This window comes from Salvelinus sp. IW2-2015, unplaced genomic scaffold, assembly GCF_002910315.2.
Source record: "Salvelinus sp. IW2-2015 unplaced genomic scaffold, ASM291031v2 Un_scaffold560, whole genome shotgun sequence".
Classification (NCBI taxonomy): Eukaryota; Metazoa; Chordata; class Actinopteri; order Salmoniformes; family Salmonidae; genus Salvelinus; species Salvelinus sp. IW2-2015.
Window position 1 is genome coordinate 261002 of NW_019942573.1, and position 23097 is coordinate 284098.

The 23097-nt window shown below is 42.5% G+C and overlaps 1 pseudogene; it reads left to right on the plus strand.

Annotated features, from left to right (window-relative positions):
• LOC112068540 (probable phospholipid-transporting ATPase IIB) overlaps positions 1 to 23097 on the plus strand; it is a 37448-nt pseudogene that overhangs the window by 6795 nt on the left and 7556 nt on the right.

Genomic DNA, 23097 nt, shown 5'->3' on the forward strand with positions numbered 1-23097 from the left:
TTCACAAGGTCCTTTGCTGTTGTTCTGGGATTGATTTGCACATTTCGCACCAAAGTACGTTCATCTCTAGGACACAGAACGCGTCTCCTTCCTGAGCGGTATGACGGCTGCGTGGTCCGATGGTGTTTATACTTGCGTATTATTATTTGTACAGACGAACGTGGTACCATCAGGCATTTGGAAATTGCTCCTAAGGATGAACCAGACTTGCGGAGGTCTACAATTTTTGGGGGGAGGTCTTGGCTGATTTCTTTTAGATTAAATAAAAATATTTTTATTTTCATGAAATCACAAGTGAAATATACCAAAACACAGCTTAGCTTGTTGTTAATCCACCTATCGTGTCAGATTTTGAAAATATGCTTTTACAGCGAAAGCAATCCAAGCGTTTGTGAGTTTATCAATCACTAGACAAAACATTACGAACAGCTAGCAACACTGTAGATTGGTCATGAAAGACAGAAAAGCAATAAAATTAATCGCTTTCCTTTGATGATCTTCGGATGTTTGCACTCACGAGACTCCCAGTTACACAATAAATGTTCCTTTTGTTCGATAAATATTATTTTTATATCCAAAAACATCCATTTGGTTTGTGCGTTATGTTCAGAAATCAACAGGCTCGAGCAGTCATGAAGGGCAGACGAAAATTCCAAATAGTATCTGTAAAGTTCGTAGAAACATGTCAAACGATTTTTATAATCAATCCTCAGGTAGTTTTTAACAAAAATAATCAATAATATTTCAACCGGACGGTAAACTATTCAATAACAGAGATAAAGAAAATGTTGAGCTACAACTTTCGCGCGCATGAACTAATGGAAGGACATCCGTCTATCCACTGACGCGTTTTGATAAATCTCGCAAATTTTTCAGAATAAAAGCTTGAAACTATGTCTAAAGACTGTTCACACCCTGGGGAGGCCATTAGAAAAGGAATCTGGTTGATATCCCTTTAAATGGAGGAAAGGCAGGCAATGGAACAGGGATTTTTCAAAATAAGACACTTCCGGGTTTAATTTCCTAAGGTTTTCGCCTGCAAAATCAGTTCTGTTATACTCACAGACAATATTGTGACAGTTTTGGAAACTTTAGAGTGTTTTCTATCCTAATCTGTCAAAATGCATATTAAATGCATATTCTAGCATCTGGGCCTGAGAAATAGGCAGCTTACATTGGGAACGTTATTTTTTCCAAACATAAAAATTCTGCCCCCTAGCTTCAAGAGGTTATTAAGCATGGAACACTCCAAAAACCTTTTATTCCTGAACTTTTATTAATTTATTTTCATTATAGGGGTGGCAGGTAGCCTAGTGGTTAGAATGTTGGGCCAGTAACCGAAAGGTTGCCTGATCGAATCCCAGAGCTGACGAGGTAAAAAATCTGTCATTCTGCCCTTGAACAAGGCAGTTAACCCACTGTTCCTAGGCCGTCATTGTAAATAAGAATTTGTTCTTAACTGACTTGCCGACTTAAATAAAATAAAAAACACTTCCTCAAATACTTTAATTATGCTTATGTACTCCTTGTAAAAATGTCAGCGCCTAGCAATGTATTTGAGATGTGAGACAGGATTTGTGTTTTACTTTTCTTTATGCACCTCTATAGAACAACTTGTCAGATGCAGGTGCATTATAGACTGATGTATTTTTGACATTACATGTCATGATGAACCTTAAACTCAGACCTAAGAACCCAAACCCCTCCCCCTGACTCCCGCGCCCCCCGCCAACCCCCTCCCCCCCCCACCTCCCCACCCGGCTCTCTCGTCCCCGCCCCACCGTCTCCCCCCAACCCCCCACCCCCCCACCCCCAGGAAACTATTTTCAAATGTGTATTATGTACTTGTTATTCTTGAAAATATCTAATGTTCTAACACTTCACATGGATTTTTCGCGCATTTCTGTGCAAATTAATTTTTTGGGGGCCCTCACCTTTGTATCCCCTGAACAATGCAGAATTCACTTGAGCTTGTTAGTTCATTTCTATTTTATTTGTTTTTACATTTGTTTTTTCTCTTTTAGAACAATGAGTGTTCCCTTCCAATTACCAAACTTATCCTGACCTCTGTTAGCACGATGACAGACATTTAAGATTTAAGATGGCCATAAGAACATTATTTTCTAATTTGGAAGGATATTATTTCATTTAGAAGATCTGAGAATAGTTAATAAGCATTAAGTGCCACAAATTAAGAATACTGTTCCCTTTGTCTGTTTTAGCTAAGTGAGGTGATTTCCCCCCCCCTCATAAACTCTGCCACCGATGCGGAAGGAGATCATAGGGTTAACACTGTAGCCAAAATGCATGCATGACCACCTAAAAGAATGACTCAATGTGTCACGGCCGTGAAAAGAAGAGCACCAAGTGCAGCGTTGTGAGCGTACATTTCTTTTATTAATAAAAATGACGCCGAACAACAACTAAACACTACAAAAAACAAACGTGAAGCTAAAGGCTAATTGCCCTAAACAAAGTCAACTTCCCACCAACACAGGTGGGGAAAAGGGCAGCCTAAGTATGGTTCTCAATCAGAGACAACGATAGACAGCTGTCCCTGATTGAGAACCCTACCCGGCCAAAACATAGAACATAGAATACCCACCCCAACTCACGCCCTGACCAAACCAAAATAGAGACATAAAAAGGATCTCTAAGGTCAGGGTGTGACACAATGAGCACAAGTATGTGATTTATGTGCTGGTATAGAGGCTCTCACTCATTAACCGGTTGTTTGCCTCTAATACAAATCTCACTTCATTCTGCGTTGTGAATTGATGGAACTCTAACACAGAACGAGATGATCTTCAAGCGGCTGCACCTGGGGACAGTGTCCTATGGGACGGACACCATGGACGAGACCCAGAGCCATATAGTGCAGTCATATGCACAGGTGATCATACTCGACTAGGGTCACATTCTTAGTATTGTCCTAAATGGTTCACTGAATTTGAGTAGCCTCAGTAAACATGTGCAAACATCACTTGTCAATTATAGGAATTAGCAGGAGAAAGATTAGCTATTGATCTCTTTGCTTCATTAACTTTCCAAGAGCAGGAGAGATCATGGCTCACGACTTCTCATAAAGAGTCATTGAGTTAAACCTCTCTCTCCGCTACTTCTCCTCTTGGCCTTTTTCATTGTTCATTCATGCTCAGTCCTTAAGCGTTACACCGACATACTTTCAAAGCCAGCATTTCCTCTAGGTGGTTGGGGTTGATCTGTAGCTGAAGTCGTGAAAGAATGATATTGTTCACACTCGGGCAGACCCCCTAACAGCTGTGCTGAGGATGGAACCATCTGCCTGCACTCTGTTTAAACCCGGCTAATGAAAGATGAGTCTTTTTAGCACACTACTCAACAGCAGCTAACACTTCAGCCCCAATGATTTGTAGTGCTGGTGTGTTTCATGTTCCTTTTATTACAGAGATGACGGAGCGTGACAGAGATCGATTGTAAACGCTACATTAAAATCTATCATAACCTCATTATAGGTCCCTGTATGACATAGTTTGTGAGGAACAAAGGGCATATAGATGGATATCAATGTGTGAAATTGTAGGCATCTGTAAACATGATGTAATTCATAGGAATACATACATTTCAATATCACGTGCAGAGCTATGGTGATGCCATTGTTACGTTGAATGCACAGTATAGAGGGCAGTTGTGTACAGATCTGCCAACTCGGGAAGTCATCTGTTAAATGCAGGATTCAAGGTCGACATATAAGAATATATATATAGAGGTTTAAACCTCAAAGGAGACCAAGCATTTACCCACCTCGGTGTAAGGGATTAAAACAGAGAAATTTAGATAATGTAGCAGTGAAGGGTAGTCTGAAAGGAGGGTGAGATGAAGCATGAAGTTAAGGGCAGCTGGCAATAGAAGGAGCTCTCATAACTTGACTGGCTACCACTCCCATTTTTCATAGTGAAGTGAGCGCTCTGTTGTAGGCTTGCTGAAGGCTTGTCATTTTGAATTTTTATAGGAGTCTCTCTCTCTTTAGCAGCAACAATGGTTAATAAGGCGATATCACCCGCTCCAGTGGAGCACATCAACCCTGTCAAACCTAGCTGGCACAGTGGACTGTCCGTGCGACGCCACTGAGCTGAATTGATGGGCGTTGTCAGGGCGGAGAAGATGTAAAAGCCCCCAAACCAGATATGACACAATAGAGATGATGATACAGCGGTTCCCTGCCGCTCTGTCATTTAGTTTACAACCGTGTCAAGTGAATTGTGCCCTGAGCCGAGTGAGGGTTTAATCACCTGGTAGCTACTTCACTGCTTAGTGGGGGAGGGAGACAGAGTGCTGGTGTTGTACTGTAACACCTCAGTTATGGCATTGTCAGGATTTTCTCAGGCTAGTGAGAGTTGGCAGGGTGATTGCAGCCTATGAAAGTCGCTGCAATACCTGTCTACTGTATCAATGGTCTTATTTCAAACATAGTCAGCAGGACACAACATTTTGGAACGTTCAGATGGGCATGTTTGTTCAACATAACATATTTCGGAGATCCGACGTAGAACAAGGAATCATGTCAACTCTAGTCATGGCATTTCTATCTACAATGTTCGAGAATGTTTGGCAACTGAATGTGGTCCAGTGGTATGTGGCATTCCCTACAGGGAATATCTGTTTTTCATTTCATCATAGTCCACTCCCTGTATGCAGAATAATAAAGGTGGTTTACTTTTCTCCACACAGAGCACCCAGACCCAGCAGTCCAACGGCAGCAACAGTAGCACCAGCTCCACCCCGTCCAGGAAGTGAGCCGCAGCCCCCGCCCCCAAGGTCCGCAAGAGTGGCAGCAGCCATATCCACGGGGCAGTGAAGGCCGTCACGCTGTGCCACAACGTCACACACGTCTATGAGTCCTGCGCCAGAGATTGAGTCCACTGCCGCCGAGGCCGACCAGGACTTCAGTGATGACAAGGTCAGCTCTGAACTCCACAGAGATGTATTCATAAGGCACACTGTAGCGAAAGGCTTTGCAAGTTCAGGTAGTCCCTCCCTGTTTCAGTCTGTTTTATTCAGTTTTGTGACTACTGAATTACGACCCTGGCTTCTCTCTGAAGTTTCCGCCTTCGACACTAAATTACCTTTGTAGTTTGTCCTAACCTGGGCCTCATGGAATGGCCATTAACTCAGAGGTCATAAAGTTGTCTGAGGTTAAGCTATTTTAATCAGTGGCGTTTGTGTCCTTTAGAGTTTATAGCTTTAATTGTAGAACGAATCTGGACTGATAACAACCCCAAACGGCAGTCCCGTGGCGTTACCTTCCTCTGCCTGTCTGTGTAATCCTAAAGTAGGACCATTTATGACAGCCAGGTGTTGCGTACCCCATTATTTACTGCCCGTTCTGATGGGAATACGGCCGCTGTCATTAGAGAATTCCAAGAAAGTCCTAGATGAATATCGAATACACACAGGGAACAACAGTCTTCGTCATATAACTTTGTCATAAATATTCAATACATATCAAAGGACCGCTAATCCCCCTCATATAGTACAGTTTTCAGGGCCATTGGAGTGTTTTTCACCCATGGCACAATGATTTTGTGAAGCCTTTGTGGAACTTACCTTGGCTTGCACTAGGCTTGAGCCCACACCAGACTAGAAGTCAAAATGAAGATAAAAAGGTAACAAAAGATGTCAATCTCGGTTTCCCTTTTTGTTTGCTCTGGAATTGCCTGCCTGCTCGTCCATCCTGTCCCACCTTGATGTGTATATTTATTTCCCTTTACACTTGGAGCTATCTCCCTCTATTGTCTGGCACTGCTTGGATTGATCAATATTACATTTCTCTGAGAGACGATAAGAGGGGTATGTGGTTGTTCAGTCCCCCCACCACCCCTATCTGTCTCCCTCTCTCTCTTCTGCTCCATCTCTCCCTCACATGTCTCTCTCGCACTCTCTCACTCACTATTTTTCCTCCCCACTGTCTTTTATATCGGATAGAAAAAGTGGACCACAATGGGAGTACCAGGCGAAGGAACAATTTGTTTGGCTCGTTGAGTATTATCACTTGCGCATATAAGTCCCTGATTGACCCATTTCAATAGGTGACCAAATAAAACCGCAAAGATGGACGTTTATCTATGGAGTCAGTCGGCATGTATGAATGTTTTACATGCATGCGTAGTTTTAATGTGATAATTACAATTTACTGCTACACGTTATCTTGAATGTTGACCACCCTAAATCAATTAAGAAAATTATGTTTAGCAAGTGCTTTTAAAATCCTAGTTTTGATTGGTAATGACAGTGGGAAGAATTGAGCTATTACAGATCCATATTCATCATGAAATGCTTAGCTGCTGTTCATTTCATTTTGATGTACATGATCACTAGAACGTTGGGAATGGTATTCAAATGATTGATTGGGTAGTTTACGTCTGCCATTGTCGTTGTTGGGATCGGCTAAACTTTGAACATTGAGATATTAAATAAATGATGAAGACAAAGCCTTGAATAGAAAGAGTTTGTAAAAAAGCCAGAAGGCTTTGGAATGTGTTTGATGAAGGAGAGGAGAGCGATATGTTGATATAGGGAAGACGGATGGATATCTGTGGGTCAGGAGGTGAGGGGTGAGGTCAGTTCCCGTTAAGGGAGTAGTCAAGGTTATTATTTGGTTACCTTCTTTCCTGTGGAGCCATAAACTGTAAGGAAGAGGAGTGTCTTAAGTAGGATGCATATAAACTATTTTTAAATAAATTTACATTTGATGTCTGGAATGGGATTCTAGAATGGACGAAAGGGTAGAGGGGTCACGAGGAATTAGCGAGGAAGTAGCATTGTGGTACCAAACCTAAAATGAACTTTCATGTTTTATATATGGTATGATGTTATGGAGAATCATGGGGAAAAGGAGACCAGTGAATCGTTAGACTCGGTGGAGAGATACTATCGCCGGGTTGTGGGATTTATTGGAAGGAGTCTTTTCAATTCAGTTAAAATGGGTATGCAGGAGGATGAAATGTTTTGAAGAGGTATTTAAATGGTTTCCGAAGGACAGGGGAAAAAGGGAGAGGGAACATTTTAATCGTGACGATAGCCCTGAATATTAAAAATTCCTAATGAAGAATGATCAACTTCATTAGGAATTAAATAGAAGGGGGGTTTCAGCATAAAATTCATGAGAAACACCATTCTCTATCCAAATTGTACCATTACTTTAGGAGATTATTATTATTTCTGTAGGGAGTTGTAATTCTAAATAGTTTATTTTTGAGTTAACATGTTTTTTTTTAAATCACGTGTTTGAAAGGGGTAAATTACCAGTTCCCTGAGGTCCTGGTCGTTGGGGTACTTATACAGTGGTACTGTGTTCAGGCTGCATTTAGAATGGGAAATATGTTAATAACGGATAACAGTAACTTCAAATGGACTGTGAAATATGTATTGCTATCTTCATGATCTGGTAACCATCCTAGAGGTCACCAATAGAATAAGGGATGGACTCATTTAGAAAATAGTTTTTTTTAGCAGTAACATTATGTTATGTTTTTTTGATATTTGTCTTAGAGATGGTATAAGAAAAGGTTAATGTCATAATTCGACATATAGTCAATGTTTGTCTAGTTTCCTGAAACATAAATGTAATGAACTTAACTGTTGTTCTGATCTGTGTTTTTTTTGTTGAGGTTATCATGGAAGGTGACGTCAGATCGTGTTTCAATGCATGGTAGAAATAATTTGACCATAGACCGTGTGTATCAACTTCAAAACCCTCCCTAACCGGCTGAAGAAAAAGCGACAAAGGCGTGCTATGATAGACAATGACTTTTATCACTCCTATTTGAGTCCAAGCCATAAAACAGGGCCGGAGTGCTGAGTGAGCGTGGAGAGAGAGAGAACAAGTTCAGGTGAGAGAGTCTTGTACGTGGGGGAAACGGAAGTATCTAATTGGATATTAAAATCGGGACATTCTCAAGGACCATGAAATGTGACAGGCAAAAGTTACATGAGCCGTTGGGAAAATAAACTGTAAACGATATCTGAAGAAAACACGCTAGAATGATAAGTGCCGGGTGATGGAAGGGGGGGGGGGGGGGGGGGGGGAGAATACGCCCTGCTAACTATTTAAACCAAATGCTTTGAGATACTGATTTTTCTTTACCAGGCCACTCATGGCAGGAAAACAGGGACAAAGGGGGGCTGTAATGAGAAGAGTTATGACTGGAGGATAGCTTGGGACTAATATGAACATTTTCTTTATTTTACCCTGTATTCAGAGTTTTTCTGTTAGATCGCAACAATGAGTGGTGCTGAGTTATTAAACATGTACTTTGTTTCTCTTTTCTTTTCAAGTCAATATGTTTTTAGGTTTCGTGGAACATGAGGGTGTTCATTGTTCCAGAGGAGGGAATGATGTATATTGAATATTTGATTTCAGAAGGTGTTAATATGTTTGTAAATGTAGAAAATGCATTAGGGGTATCATTCCATTCCCAGAGACTGAATATTGTTGCAGGAGATGGCTCATAGGAGAGCAGCTAACTGTTCACAATATGGGGATTTAATTGTACGTTACACATATACAGATAATGGTGAAAGTAGAAGAAATAGCGTTGTCATTCCAGACACTATTGTCAACTTTCAGTAATGAGTTTGTCACAGAAGGCATGACACCTGAAAGAATAGCAACCGATCCCTGTATACAGGAGGCCACATCGCCAGAAGGGAAATTTGCTGTGATGATAGCATCACATCTCTTGCAGAGTGTGATTAAGAAACATGTGGCTCAGAGTTTTGTACGGTTGGATACTCTTCCAACGCCACTAATCTCTCCCCCATTTCTGACAGATAGTAAACACTTGACATACCTCCCAGTAGATTGGGACCAAACCACAGTAAATGGAAAGTGTCAGAAGGTGGCTGCTTGTCAACCTTTGGGGACCCAAAGTCTACACTGTAACAAAGGTGTTTACAAACGGGTGGGGGGGTAGATCGGCCTTGGGATGAGAGATGTGTACCTAACTTGAGCACAGGGATGTATGATCCTGACTCTAATGATCCTGACTGTGTGCGTGCGCACGTACACACGTTCTTGCCACACGTGCGCCAAATCGATTATGATCCACAGATGTGTATGATGTAAATATAGCCAGCCTAGCACGGTCCTCAAAGCAATCAGTTCCTATTTGTAGGACAGGAGTATACAGTAATATCAACCTTTTGAGTGAGCAAATAAAAAATGAGGACGTGGAGAATTGAGTCGTGTAGCTGAACGCTCACTTGGTGGGAGGGAAAAGACAAATAGAAATACACTCCTCTGTTTGTGTATGAACTGTGTCCAGACTCCAGAGATAAGGCACTTAGACCATTGTATACATAGTATTTGTAAGGCAACAAACTATCAATATTACGACAGTGGATGATGATTCAGGATTTTGGGTTATATCCAGTAAAGTGATGACAATAGTGTACTAAACACCATTTTGAAGCTGCGGTTGAGTGTATGCCCTATTATTATTGGGGGGAAGGGACACGCACGGTAGCACACACACAGCCACAAAGATCCCCATTTCATTATGATAAACTTGTTCGTTCAGATATATGCAGAAATCGCTCTGCCATTTCCTGGTTGCAAAAATTATAATAGTTTGCCTAATTTCAGTTCATGTGACACAAAACAAGCAATGTATAGTGCAGAGAATCAATGTACCATCTAAACTGCTGTGCAATATTGTTTCAATATTCAATAACCCAAAATATTGTATTTTCAGCTGTTTTGAAGCTTGTGTACAAAACTGAAAGGTAAAAAAAAACAAGATCGGGAAGCATAGAAATAGCACACATAGAACAGATCTACCACTTCTTAAACTTGCTTTCATTGAGAATGACCGATTCATAACGGGTCACTCAAAACATTACATATTGCAGCTTTAAGTAGAGGCCAGTTTTAGCGCATGCCTTTCTGTTTCAATTATTGACCATGCTTTTTGACCACAAGTGATACTTAGGGTAATTTTATATAGATTAATGGACAAACAAATGATCAAAATGTGCATATTTTTCTGCTTATCTAGCATCGTAATGATCCTGCATAACACATTTGACAAATTGCATTAGTGTACTTCCTGACATGAGTTTCCCCCTTGGAAACTGTCTATATATGTTATTGGTAGGTATATTATTTTACATAATTACAGTAGGTATATTATATTGGTGTTGGTCCCTTCACCATATGTCGTAATCTAAAGCATAGCCTATGACTTCAGGATTATTCACCATTCTGCTCCTTCTATTGTGTAATAATTGGCCACTGAGTTATAGTTAGCCTCATAGTGACAGAAGGACTAACAACCTCCTTCTGTGTCTCATTGTATTCCCTCTCAGCTGTGAATGATACTTAACAATGAACCAGTTACATTCATGTGTTTTGATTTGATTCAGGGCGATCAGGAAGTTGACCCTGTGAGCATACACAGAGCCCCTAACCTTGACCTGCGAATCCTCTATGTGGACCCATAGCCAGCCCCTAATGAGAGGAGCAGAGGGCTTGGGTCTGTGTAGTAGTGCGGGTGTGTTCCTGAGCTTACTGTGTGTGCGTTGCTCCTCTTTAGGTGGCACCGGTGCGGTGGACTGAGAGCGTAGGCCTGACTGGTGACTAGGGACCTGAACTCCCTGCTGCTGAAGACCCCTGCAGGACAGATCCTAACCTACTACATCATGCAGACCTTCACCTCCGAGAGCAAGAGGATGGTCATCATCGTCAGGGTATGGACTTAGTTTTGATGACCATTACATGTGTGGTAACTATGTGTGTGTGTTAGTCAGACCTGGGTTTAAATACTATTTGAAATATTTAAAAATACTTTGCTGTGCTTGATTGAGCTATCCTGTTGCAATGGAACCAATAAGTCAGAAAAGTGCAAACCCCATCTAGGCAGGTTAACACAAACATTCAACTCATTTGAAGGATTTAAAGTAGTATTTGAATTCAGGTCTGTTGTTAGTATGATATGGCACTAAAAATGCTTTTTATATGGTTAAACATCTATAATTTTTTTCATACTTTGCTCTAGGAGCAGACCACAGGTGACATCACATTTTTATTAAGGGCACTGATGTTGCCATGGCGAGTATCGTGCAGTACAATGAGTGGCTGGAGGAGGAGGTAAGGCTTCCATCCAGGCTGTATTATATGAAAAAAATGTATCTAACACATGCAGGCTAATTACCTCAATTGTTAACCAGGACATTCATTCATCACAAGATCAACAGGCACACCCATGACTGGGTGTGCAGTTACTGTATGTTCATAATTGTATTGGCAGTATTGAGTCATTTATGACCAGAGGCTGTTTTCGATTTAATTAGTGACCTACATGAATTGCATTACAGTGTCTGCCTCCCAAATTGTGCCCTGTTTTTTATTTAATGTACTATTTTTGACCAAGGCTGTGGTTTTATATAAATCAGTTCACTATATAGGGAATAAGGTGCCATTTGGGACGCATGCAGTATGTCATATTCCTAACAATAGTGTTAATGATGTTCCATTGACTGTAATATCCTGTAGACTGTCCAAGCAGTGGTGCTATATGGGTACCATGTCAATAAGCAATCAGCGTGTCAGTTTCAGCTCATTGGCGTTTCATATAAAAAATAAACCGCCGTTTGTGGATTCTGTGTCCTCTGAATTTAGCCCCGAGGTGGCTTTATTCCCCATTGATTTCTGTTGGTCTTGGTCTTCTCACGAAAAATGTCTGTAGCCTCCGAACGGTTTGGCCTATAAACTATTATGACCCCACTATGGAAAGGCGAGACTCATGTCAGTGGTTTTGCTCTACGACCCCCACAAGCGTCACGGGACTCGTATGAAGTCGTACCGCCGCTCTGCCAACTTCTGTCTGTTGCGTCCGAACAGTATGGGCTACGGACTAATATATATATATAAAAAAAATTATTTTTTATTTTACCAGGAAGTTGTCTGAACATTCTCATTTACAGCAACAACCTGGGGAATAGTTACAGGGGAGATGATTAGGTGGCCATGATGGAATGAGGACCAGATTGGGAATTTAGCCAGGACACAGGAATAACACCCTCACTCGTCCAATAAGTGCCATGGCACCTTTAGTGACTACAGAGAGTCGGGACACCCGTTTAACGTCCCATCCGAAAGACGACACCCTACACAGGGAAATGTTCCCAAACACTGCCCTGGGGCATTGGGATATTGTTTTAGACCAGAAGAAAGAGTGCCTTCCATAGGGCGGCGCACAATTGGCCCAGCGTCGTCCGGGTTAGGGTTTGGCCGGGGTAGGCCGTCATTGTAAATAAGAATTTGTTCTTAACTGACTTGCCTAGTTAAATAAAGGTTCAATAAAATGTAAATAAATACTGGCCCTCCAAAACCACTTCCAGCAGCATCTGGTCACCCATCCAGGGACCGACCCTGCTTAGCTTCAGAGACAAGCCAGCAGTGGGATGCAGGGTGGTATGACTCCTTTATGTAAAGGTGAGTCTCTCACGAACATGCCTGTTGTTTTGCTCTAGGACGCCCACAAGCATCACYAGACTCGCCTGAAGGTAGCCCGGTACCCGTTTAAAAAAATAATGAGTAGAAGTATATGTAAGTAGTTTAGTGCCTAAAAGAAAGGGTTAAATATGTGTAAAAAAATGAATTGTTTCCTGATCTTTCTTCTGTTTATCCATGTATGAATCTGTTATTCAATGCGTTTCTATGGGCTAATAGCAGTAAAGCCAAATTCAATGTTTTGTCAAATAATGTTTTTATATACAGTACCAGTCAAAAGTTTGGACACACCTACACATTCTAGGGTTTTTCTTTATTTTTACTATTTTCTACATTGTAGAATAATAGTGAAGACATCAAAACTATGAAATAACACATGGAATCATGTAGTAACCAAAAAAGTGTTAAACAAATCAAAATATATTTTATATTTGTCACGTGTGCTCTCCTCCGGCCTCTAGGTCACCATGCTGCTCGTTATGGCGCACACCTGTCACCATCGTTACGTGCACCTGCGTGTCATTAGACTCACCTAGACTCCATCACTTCCCTGATTACCTTCCCTATTACAGTTGAAGTCTGAAGTTTACATACACCTTAGCCAAATACATTTAAACTCTTCTTGACATTTAATCCTACTAATAATTTTCTGTTTTAGGTCAGCTGGGATCACCAATTTATTTTAAGAATGTGAAATGTCAGAATAATAGTAGAGAATTATTTATTTCAGCTTTTATTTATTTCATCACAGTCCTAGTGGGTCAGAAGTTTACATACACTCAATTAGTATTTGGTAGCATTGCCTTTAAATTGTTTAACTTGGGTCAAACGTTACCCAAGTTCCACAAGCTTCCCACAATACATTGGGTGAATTTTGGCCTATTCCTCCTGACAGAGCTGGTGTAACTGAGTCAGGTTTGTAGGCCTCCTTGCTCGCACACTCTTTTTCAGTTCTTCCCACACCATTTCTATAGGATTGAGATCAGGGCTTTGTGATGGCCACTCCAATGCCTTGACTTTGTGGGCAACAACCTAAAATGGCGCCGGAAGAAATGGCAGCAGTTTTACGGGCGCCCAACCAATTGTGCTATTATGTGTTTTTTTCCGCGTTATTTGTAACTTATTTTGTACATAATGTTTCTGCAACAATATCTTACGGCAGGAAAGAGCTTCTGGATATCAGGACAGCGATCACTCACCTCGGATTAGACAAAGATTTTTTTCAACAACAAGCAAGACTCCCATGACATTCTCCAAACACCTGGCAGGGCAGACATCCCAGATATTCGCAAGAGGAAGCGACGCAGGTACAAAGGACGAAGAGCCGGATGCCTCGTCAGGACCCACAGAAGGCAAGTAGGAAAGCTGCCGTTACCGTCAATATTACTCGCCAACGTGCAATCATTGGACAATAAATTAGGTGAGGTACGGGACATCAAACTCTAATATTTTATGTTTCACGGAATCGTGGCTGAATGACGACATGGATATTCAGCTAGCGGGATATACGCTGCACCGGCAGGATAGAACAGCACACTCCGGTAAGACGAGGGGAGGCGGTCTGTGCATATTTGTAAACAATAGCTGGTGCACGAAATCTAAGGAAGTCTCTAGATTTTGCTCGCCTGAAGTAGAGTATATTGTGATAAATTGCAGGCCACACTACTTGCCTAGAGAGTTCTCAGCTATACTTTTCGTGGCTGTTTATTTACCACCACAAACAGATGCTGGCACTAAGACCGCACTCAGTCAGCTGTATAAGCAAACAGGAAACCACTCACCCAGAGGCAGCGCTACTAGTGGCCGGAGACTTTAATGCAGGGAAACTTAAGTCAGTTCTACCAAATCTCTATCAACATGTTAAATGTGCAACCAGAGGGGAAAAAATTATAGATCACCTGTACTCCACACACAGAGACGCGTACCAAGCTCTCCCTCACCCTCCATTTGGTAAATCCGACTACAACTCTATCCTCCTGATTCCTGCTTACAAGCACAAATTAAAGCAGGGAGCATCAGTGACTCGGTCAATAAAAAAGTGGTCAGATGAAGCAGATGCTAAACTACAGGACTGTTTTGCTATCACAGACTGGAACATGTTCCGGGATTCTTCCGATGACATTGAAGAATACACCACATCAGTCACTGGCTTTATCAATAAGTGCATCGAGGACGTCGTCCCCACAGTGACTGTACGTACATACCCCAACCAGAAGCCATGGATTACAGGCAACATTCGCACTGAGCTAAAGGGTAGAGCTGCCGCTTCAAGGTGCGGGACTCGGAAGCTTACAAGAACTTCCGCTATGCCCTGCGACGAACCAACACAGGCAAAGCGTCAGTACAGGGCTAAGATTGAATCATACTACACCGGCTCCGACGCTGGTCGGATGTGGCAGGGCTTGCAAACTATTACAGACTACAAAGGGAAGCACAGCCACGAGCTGCCCAGTGACACGAGCCTACCAGACGAGCTAAATCACTTCTATGCTCGCTTCGAGGCAAGTAACACTGAGGCATGTATGAGAGTATTAGCTGTTCCGGACGACTGTGTGATCACGCTCTCCGTAGCCGACGTGAGCAAGACATTTAAACAGGTCAACATGCACAAGGCTGCGGGGCCAGACGGATTACCAGGACGTGTGCTCCGGGCATGTGAAGACCAGCTGGCAGGTGTCTTCACTGACATTGTCAACCTCTCCCTGTCTGAGTCTGTAATACCAACATGTTTCAAGCTGACCACCATAGTCCCTGTGCCCAAGAACACAAAGGCAACCTGCCTAAATGACCACAGACCCGTAGCACTCACGTCCGTAGCCATGAAGTGCTTTGAAGGCTGGTAATGGCTCACATCAACACCATTATCCCAGAAACCCTAGACCACATATGTCAGAGTCAAGGCCCGCGGGCCACATCCGGCCCGCGAGAAGGTTTTTTACGGCCCTGGGATGATCTTGATTTATTATTAGAACCGGCCCGCAGACCCGCAGCAAGCCGGCAGCCCGCAGATCTTTTACACGCACCAATACTACATTTCACAATGCAACGGTGACGCACCGAGCAGTAGCTGCTTCATTTCAATATTTTATTGGCACAGCAGTCGTCAGCATCACAGTAAATTAACTTTCAGATACCCATCAAAAATGGCAAAACGGAAGGTGGACACTGAGAACCGGGGTTTCAAACAAGGTGGGAGTCGGAGTATATGTTCACGGAGGTAGCTGGAAAACCTGTGTGTCTTCTGTGTGGAGAAAGTGTGGCGGTACTGAAAGAGTATATCTGAGACGACATTATGAAACGAAAACGCGGACAAAACAAGAATATGGACATGGAACAAAGGCTACAAAAGGCAGAGGAATTAAAACGAGGCCTCAAATCTCGACAGGCCTTGTTCAAAAAGCCAAATCACAAGGCCAGGCTGCTGTCAAGGCCAGTTTTATTTTGGCAGAGAGATCGCTAAATCAGCCCGGCCATTTACGGAGGGGGATTTCATCAAAACCTGCATGATTAAAGTTTGTGACGAAGTTTGCCAGAAAAAAGGCAACTCTTTTTAAATGTGAGTCTGAGCAGAAACACCATTGCCGAGAGAGTAGACCAGTTGTCCATCAATCTAAAAGAGCAGCTTGTGAAAAAGGAAAAAGATTTCATTGCATATTCCTTGGCTGTGGATGAGAGCACGACATTTCTGACATTGCCCAGTTGTCAATTTTCATCCGCGGAGTGGACTCCAGCCTAAGCGTGACAGAGGAGTTTTTGGCTTTACGTCCTATGCATGGCACAACTACGGGGCATGATTTGTATGAAGAGGTGTCAAGATGTGTAAATGAGATGGAGCTGCCTTGGGAAAAACTCGTGGGTTTGACACCGACGGAGCACCTGCGATGTGTGGACACAGGAGCGGACTGGTGGCGAAGATCGGGAAAAGAAGCAAGAGGAAAACGCGACAGGTGAGCTGACAGCTTATCATTGTATCATACACCAGGAAGCGTTGTGCGGTAAAGCCTTGAAAATGGAGCATGTAATGAGCATCATCACGCGCACAGTTAACTTTATCAGAGCCAAAGGTTTGAATCACGCCAGTTCAAGGCATTTCTGACGGAGTTAGAAACGGAGCATGGTGATTTGCCTTATCACACAGAGGTGCGATGGCTAAGCCAGGGAAAGGTGCTTCAAAGATGTTTCGAGCTTCGTGAGGAGATTTGTCTGTTCTTGGACAGCAAAGGGAAAGACACAACAAACTCCGAGACGAAATGTTTCTGTGTGAAATGGCTTTTCTGTGTGACATTACGAGTCATCTGAATGCAATGAACTTGCAGCTGCAGGGTCGGGATCATGTCATCTCTGATATGTACAGTCACAGTGAAGGCATTTAAAACAAACTGACTCTGTGGGAGACGCAGATGCGGAAAGAAAATTTGAGCCACTTTCCCAGTGCCAGACCATGAAAGAGAAGCTCTCTACCAGTGCGTTCCCGAGCGCACAGTTGGCTGATAAAATAGGTATGCTTGCCGCTGACTTTCGACGCGCTTTGCTGACTTTGAAGCAAAAAAAGCAGGTTGGAACTGCTCGGTAACCATTGCTGTTGACGTGGAAAGCTCACCACAAACTCCAAATGGAGTTGTTGACCTCCAATGCAATGATGCACTGAGGGCAAAATATAGCGGCAGTGGGTGCTGCGGAGTTCGCCGTTCCTCCCGACACAATGCCCAGCTGCGCATCCAGGCTGCTCAAACGTTGTCTATGTTTGGCAGCACATACCTGTGTGAACAACTGTTTTCTTTGATGAACCTGAACAAAACATCACAAGAAGTCGACTTACTGCTGAACACCTCCACTCAATTCTGAGGATTTCCTCAGCTCAGAGCCTTACCCCGAACATTGATGAACTTGTGGAAAAGATGGGACACCACCAAGTATCACCCTCAACCTCAAACAAGTGAACATTACTGTGCAATACACATATTTAGAGTTTTTACTCAGTTCAAGTTTAAAAAGTTCAAGTTTAATATTTGTTTTCACTGCATGTTACTTCTCCTTACAAAGTGTTGTTTTTGATTAATAGATTTTGCACTTTATTTTATTGTATTTCAATCCAATTATATTTAAAATATTTAAGTTGAGTGGATGATAGAAAATTGCTATTATTGTTTTTTTCTTTGAAGTAAATTTAGCCCACTTTTGCTAAAATAGAAAATATAGGCTATGATGGTGCCTTGAATACCGGTTTCTTTCATTTAATGTTCATGTTATGGGGATTTTTATATAAAGGAATTTGTCTTTTGTGTCTGTTGAAAATTAAAGATTACTGGAGCCATAAGAAAATATTGCTTTATTTATCTGATCATATTGGAATATATTTGTTAGGTTTTCAGTAGGTTCAATTAGGTTCACTAGACTATATGCGTCATTTAAAATTTTTTCAATGAACATTCGAACAGTCGGCCCTCGGTTGTAGCTAAATTTTTTATTTGGCCCTCCGTCCATTTGACTTTGACACCCCTGCCCTAGACCCATTCCAATTTGCATACGCCAAACAGATCTACAGATGATGCAATCTCTATTGCACTCCACACTGCCCTTTCCCACCTGGACAAAAGGAACACCTATGTGAGAATGCTATTCATTGACTACAGCTCAGCGTTCAACACCATAGTACCCTCAAAGCTCATCACTAAGCTAAGGAACCTGGGACTAAACACCTCCCTGCAACTGGATCCTGGACTTCCTGACGGGCCGCCCCCAGGTGGTGAGGGTCGGTAGCAACACATCTGCCACGCTGATCCTCAACACTGGAGCTCCCCAGGGGTGCGTGCTCAGTCCCCTGCTGTACTCCCTGTTCACCCACGACTGCATGGCCAGGCACGACTCCAACGCCATTAAGTTTGCAGACGACACAACAGTGGTAGGCCTGATCAACGACGAGACAGCCTATAGGGAGGAGGTCAGAGACCTGGCCGGGTGGTGCCAGAATAACAACCTATCCCTCAACGTAACCAAGACTAAGGAGATGATTGTGGACTACAGGAAAAGGAGCACCGAGCATGCCCCCATTCTCATCGATGGGGCTGTAGTGGAACAGATTGAGAGCTTCAGGTTCCTTGGTGTTCACATCAACAACAAACTAGAATGGTCCAAACACCAAGACAGTCGTATAGAGGGCACGACAAAACCTATTCCCCCTCAGGAAACTAAAAAGATGTGGCATGGGTCCTGAGATCCTCAAAAGGTTCTACAGCTGCAACATCGAAAGCATCCTGACCGGTTGCATCACTGCCTGGTATGGCAATTGCTTGGCCTCTGACCGCAAGGCACTTCAGAGGGTAGTGTGTACGGCCCAGTACATCACTGGGGCAAAGCTTCCTGCCATCCAGGACCTCTACACCAGGCGGTGTCAGAGGAAGGCCCTAAAAATTGTCAAAGACCCCAGCCACCCCAGTCATAGACTGTTCTCTCAACTACCGCATGGCAAGCGGTACCGGAGTGCCAAGTCTAGGACAAAAAGGCTTCTCAACAGTTTTTACCCCCAAGCCATAAGACTCCTGAACAGGTAATCAAATGGTTACCTGGACTATTTGCGTTGTGTGCCCCCCCCAACCCCTCTTTTACGCTGCTGCTACTCTCTGTTTGTCTTATATGCATAGTCACTTTAACTATACATTCATGTACATACTTCCTCAATTGGCCCGACCAAACAGTGCTCCCGCACATTGGCTAACTGGGCTATCTGCATTGTGTCCCACCACCTGCCAACCCCTCTTTTTACGCTACTGCTACTCTATGTTCATCAAATATATATAGTCATTGTAACCATACCTACATGTACATACTACCTCAATAAGCCTGACTAACCGGTGTCTGTATATAATGTAAACTCACTCATATTTGTACATCGCATTGGTCCGTACAATTGACCTTATTTTAGCGCCACAAAAACTTAATACTTCCAGATCAACTAATGTCAATACCATTGTAAAGCTTAATTTCTCCCCCTTCCAACAAAATAAATGACATGACCTCCACGCTGCCCGTTTCTGCATGATTCAAGAAGGCAATGAGCTCCGGCGGGTCTTCTTAAAAATGGCGGGTGGGGAAGCGAAACTAATGCGTGATAGAGAGAAGGAGAGATGTCGTGTGGGAAAACAACTTTTTTTCACTCGATCTGTCCAACTTATCACCACAAATGTAAATAAAACACTATAAAGAGTTTATGTAATGCGTCATTACATACCTATTTGAAGGTTTGTGTCGAATTTGAATTGGGTTTTTAGGGCGGTGCTAAAGTGATCTTCAGAAGTAAACATTGTCTTTTGKGAGTCATGATCGCTTGCAGTGACGACGCAAAAAAATGACTAAGTATACCCCCTTACCCCCGTCACTGTCCATTTCTTGTTTTTAAATGATGAGAGAAGTGCTACACCTGGTGGAGAGAGATTGTAAGGCAGAAATAGTTGCTTTATGCGTGCTGTACGTTACGGCATGACACGCCACGATGTAACGGAGGGTCCGTTTTTTCCAACTTTTCTCCAATACTATAGAGCCATTACCATGTCGATGAATACAAACGTAGTTCACTCCCCAGATTTTGAAGTCAACACAGTTGCTACAGTCCCAGTCGTTTTCTTTGCGGCCTCATTTGAATGTCGCGGTTGCGCACATTTGTATGGAATGGGGTGAGTTTGTTAGCCTAGCTACTATTATTTTCAAATGTCTTTTTACTGTTTTATTTCTTTACTTACACACACACACTTTTTTTTCTCGCACTATTGGTTAGAGCCTGTAAGTAAGCATTTCACTGTAAGGTCTACACCTATTGTATTTGTTACACGTGACAAATAAACTATGATTTGATTTGTTGTCATTAAGCCATTTTGCCACAACTTTGGAAGTATTGTTGGGGTCATTGTCAATTTGGAAGACCCATTTGTGACCAAGCTTTAACTTCCTGACTGATGTCTTGAGATGTTGCTTCAATATATCCACATAATTTTCCTACCTCATGATGCCATCTATTTTGTGAAGTGCACCAGTCCCCCCGCAGCAAAGCACCCCCACAACATGATGCTGCCACCCCCGTGCTTCACGGTTGGGATGGTGTTCTTCGGCTTGCAAGCCTCCCCCTTTTTCCTAACGATGGTCATTATGGCCAAACAGTTCTATTTTTGTTTCATCAGACCAGAGGACATTACTCCAAAAAGTACAATCTTTGTCCCCATGTGCAGTAGCAGACCGTAGTCTGGCTTTTTTATGGCGGTTTTGGAGCAGTGGCTTCTTCCTTGCTGAGCGGCCATTCAGCTTATGTCGATATCGGACTTGTTTTACTGTGGATATAGACACTTTTGTACCTGCTTCCTCCAGCATCTTCACAAGGTCCTTTGCTGATGTTCTGGGATTGATTTGCACTTTTCGCACCAAGGTACGTTCCACTCTAGGAGACAGAACACGTCTCCTTCCTGAGTGGCATGACAGCTGCGTCGTCCCATGGTGTTTATACTTGCGTACTATTGTTTGTACACATGAACGTGGTACTTTCAGGCGTTTGGAAATTGCTCCCAAGGATGAAACAGACTTGTGGAGGTCTACAATTATTTTTTTTGATGTCTTGGCTGATTTCTTTTGATTTCCCCATGATGTCAAGCAAAGAGGCACTGAGTTTGAAGGTAGGCCTTCAAATACATCCACAGGTACACCTCCAATTGACTCAAATTATATCAATTAGCCTATCAGAAGCTTCTGAAGCCATGACATTTTCTGGAATTTTCCAAGCTGTTTAAAGGCACAGTCAACTTGGTGTGTGTAAACTTCTGACCCACTGGAATTGTGATACAGTGAAATAATCTGTCTGTAAACAATTGTGGTAAAAATTACTTGTCATGCACAAAGTAGATGTCCTAACTGGCTTGCCAAAACTATAGTTTGTTAACAAGAAATGTGTGGAGTGTTTGAAAAACGAGTTTTAATGACTCCAACCTAAGTGTATGTAAACTTCCGACTTCAACTGTATGTCACTCCCTTTGGTTCCTTCCCCAGACATTATTGTTTCTGTTCCTGTGTCATGTCTGTGCGTTTTGCTTTGATGACAACTTTGCATTCTCTCAACTAGCTTCATGAATGTAATGCTTGTAATGCCTGTAATGCTTTTCAATTAACAGGTGTACCTTGTTAAAAGTTAATTTGTGTATTTTCTTTTTTTCCTTAATGCATTTGAGCCAATCAGTTGTGTTGTGACAAGTTAGGGGTGGTATACAGAAGATAGCCATATTTGGTAAAGACCAAGTCCATATTTTGGCATGAACAGCTCAAATGAGCAAAGAGCAGTGACAGTTCATCATTACTTTAAAACATGGTCAGTCAAACAAGAACTTTTAAAAGTTTTTTTCATTTGCAGTTACAAAAACCATCAAGCGCAATGATGAAACTGGCTCTCATGAGGACAGCCACAGGAAAGGAAGACCCAGAGTTAAATTCTGCAGAGGATACGTTCATTACCGTTACCAGCCTCAGAAATTGCAGCCCAAATAAATGCTTCAGGGTTCAAGTAACAGACACAACATCAACTGTTCAGAGGAGACTGCGTGATTCAGGCCTTCATGCTCGAATTGCTTCAAAGAAACCACTAATAAAGGACACCAATAAGAAAAAGAGACTTGCTTGGACCAAGAAACATGAGCAATGGATATTAGACTGACGGAAATCTGTCCTTTTGGTCTGATGAGTCCAAATTTGACATTTTTGGTTCCAAATGCTGTGTCTTGGTGAGAGACAGAGTGGGTGAACGGATGATCTCCGTATGGGTGGTTCCCACCGTGAAGCAAGGAGGAGGATGTGTGGGGGGTGCTTTTCAGGTGACACTGTCTGTGATTTATTTAGAATTCAAGGCACACTTAACCAGCATGGCTACCGCAGCGATATGCCTTCCCATCTGGTTTGTGCTTAGTGGGACTATAATTTGCTTTTCAACAGGACAATGACCCAAAACACACCTCCAGGCTGTGTAAGGGCTATTTGACCAAGGAGAGTGGAGTGCTGGATGAGATGACCTGGCCTCTACAATCACCTGACCTCAACCCAATTGAGATGGTTTGGGATGATTTGGACTGCAGAGTGAAGGAAAAGCAGCCAACAAGTGTTCAGCATATGTGGGAACTCCTTCTAGACTGTTGGAAAAGCATTCCTCATAAAGCTGGTTGAGAGAATGCCAAGAGTGTGCAAAGCTGTTATCAAGGCAAAGGGTGGCTACTTTGAAGAATCAAAAATATATTTTGATTAGTTTAACCCTATTTTGGTTACTACATGATTCCATGTGTGTTTTTTCATAGTTTTAATGTAAGGTGAAAGAAAAAACATTGAATGAATAGGTCCAAACCTTTGACTGGTACTGTATATTTTTTTGATGCCTAAAGGGCTCTTAAAATGCAAAGTCAAATATCTAAATGATCCTTTGTATGACCATCTTAAAACAATTCCATATGTTAGCGTAATAGAATCCCCACCCAGGCTTAGACTAGAGGATTAATGTCCTGCTGATTTCAAAATAACCTACAAACCCAATGCGCTGCCTACTTTCCCTCGTTCCACTTATTTCCTCTCCTCTCTTGCACTATACT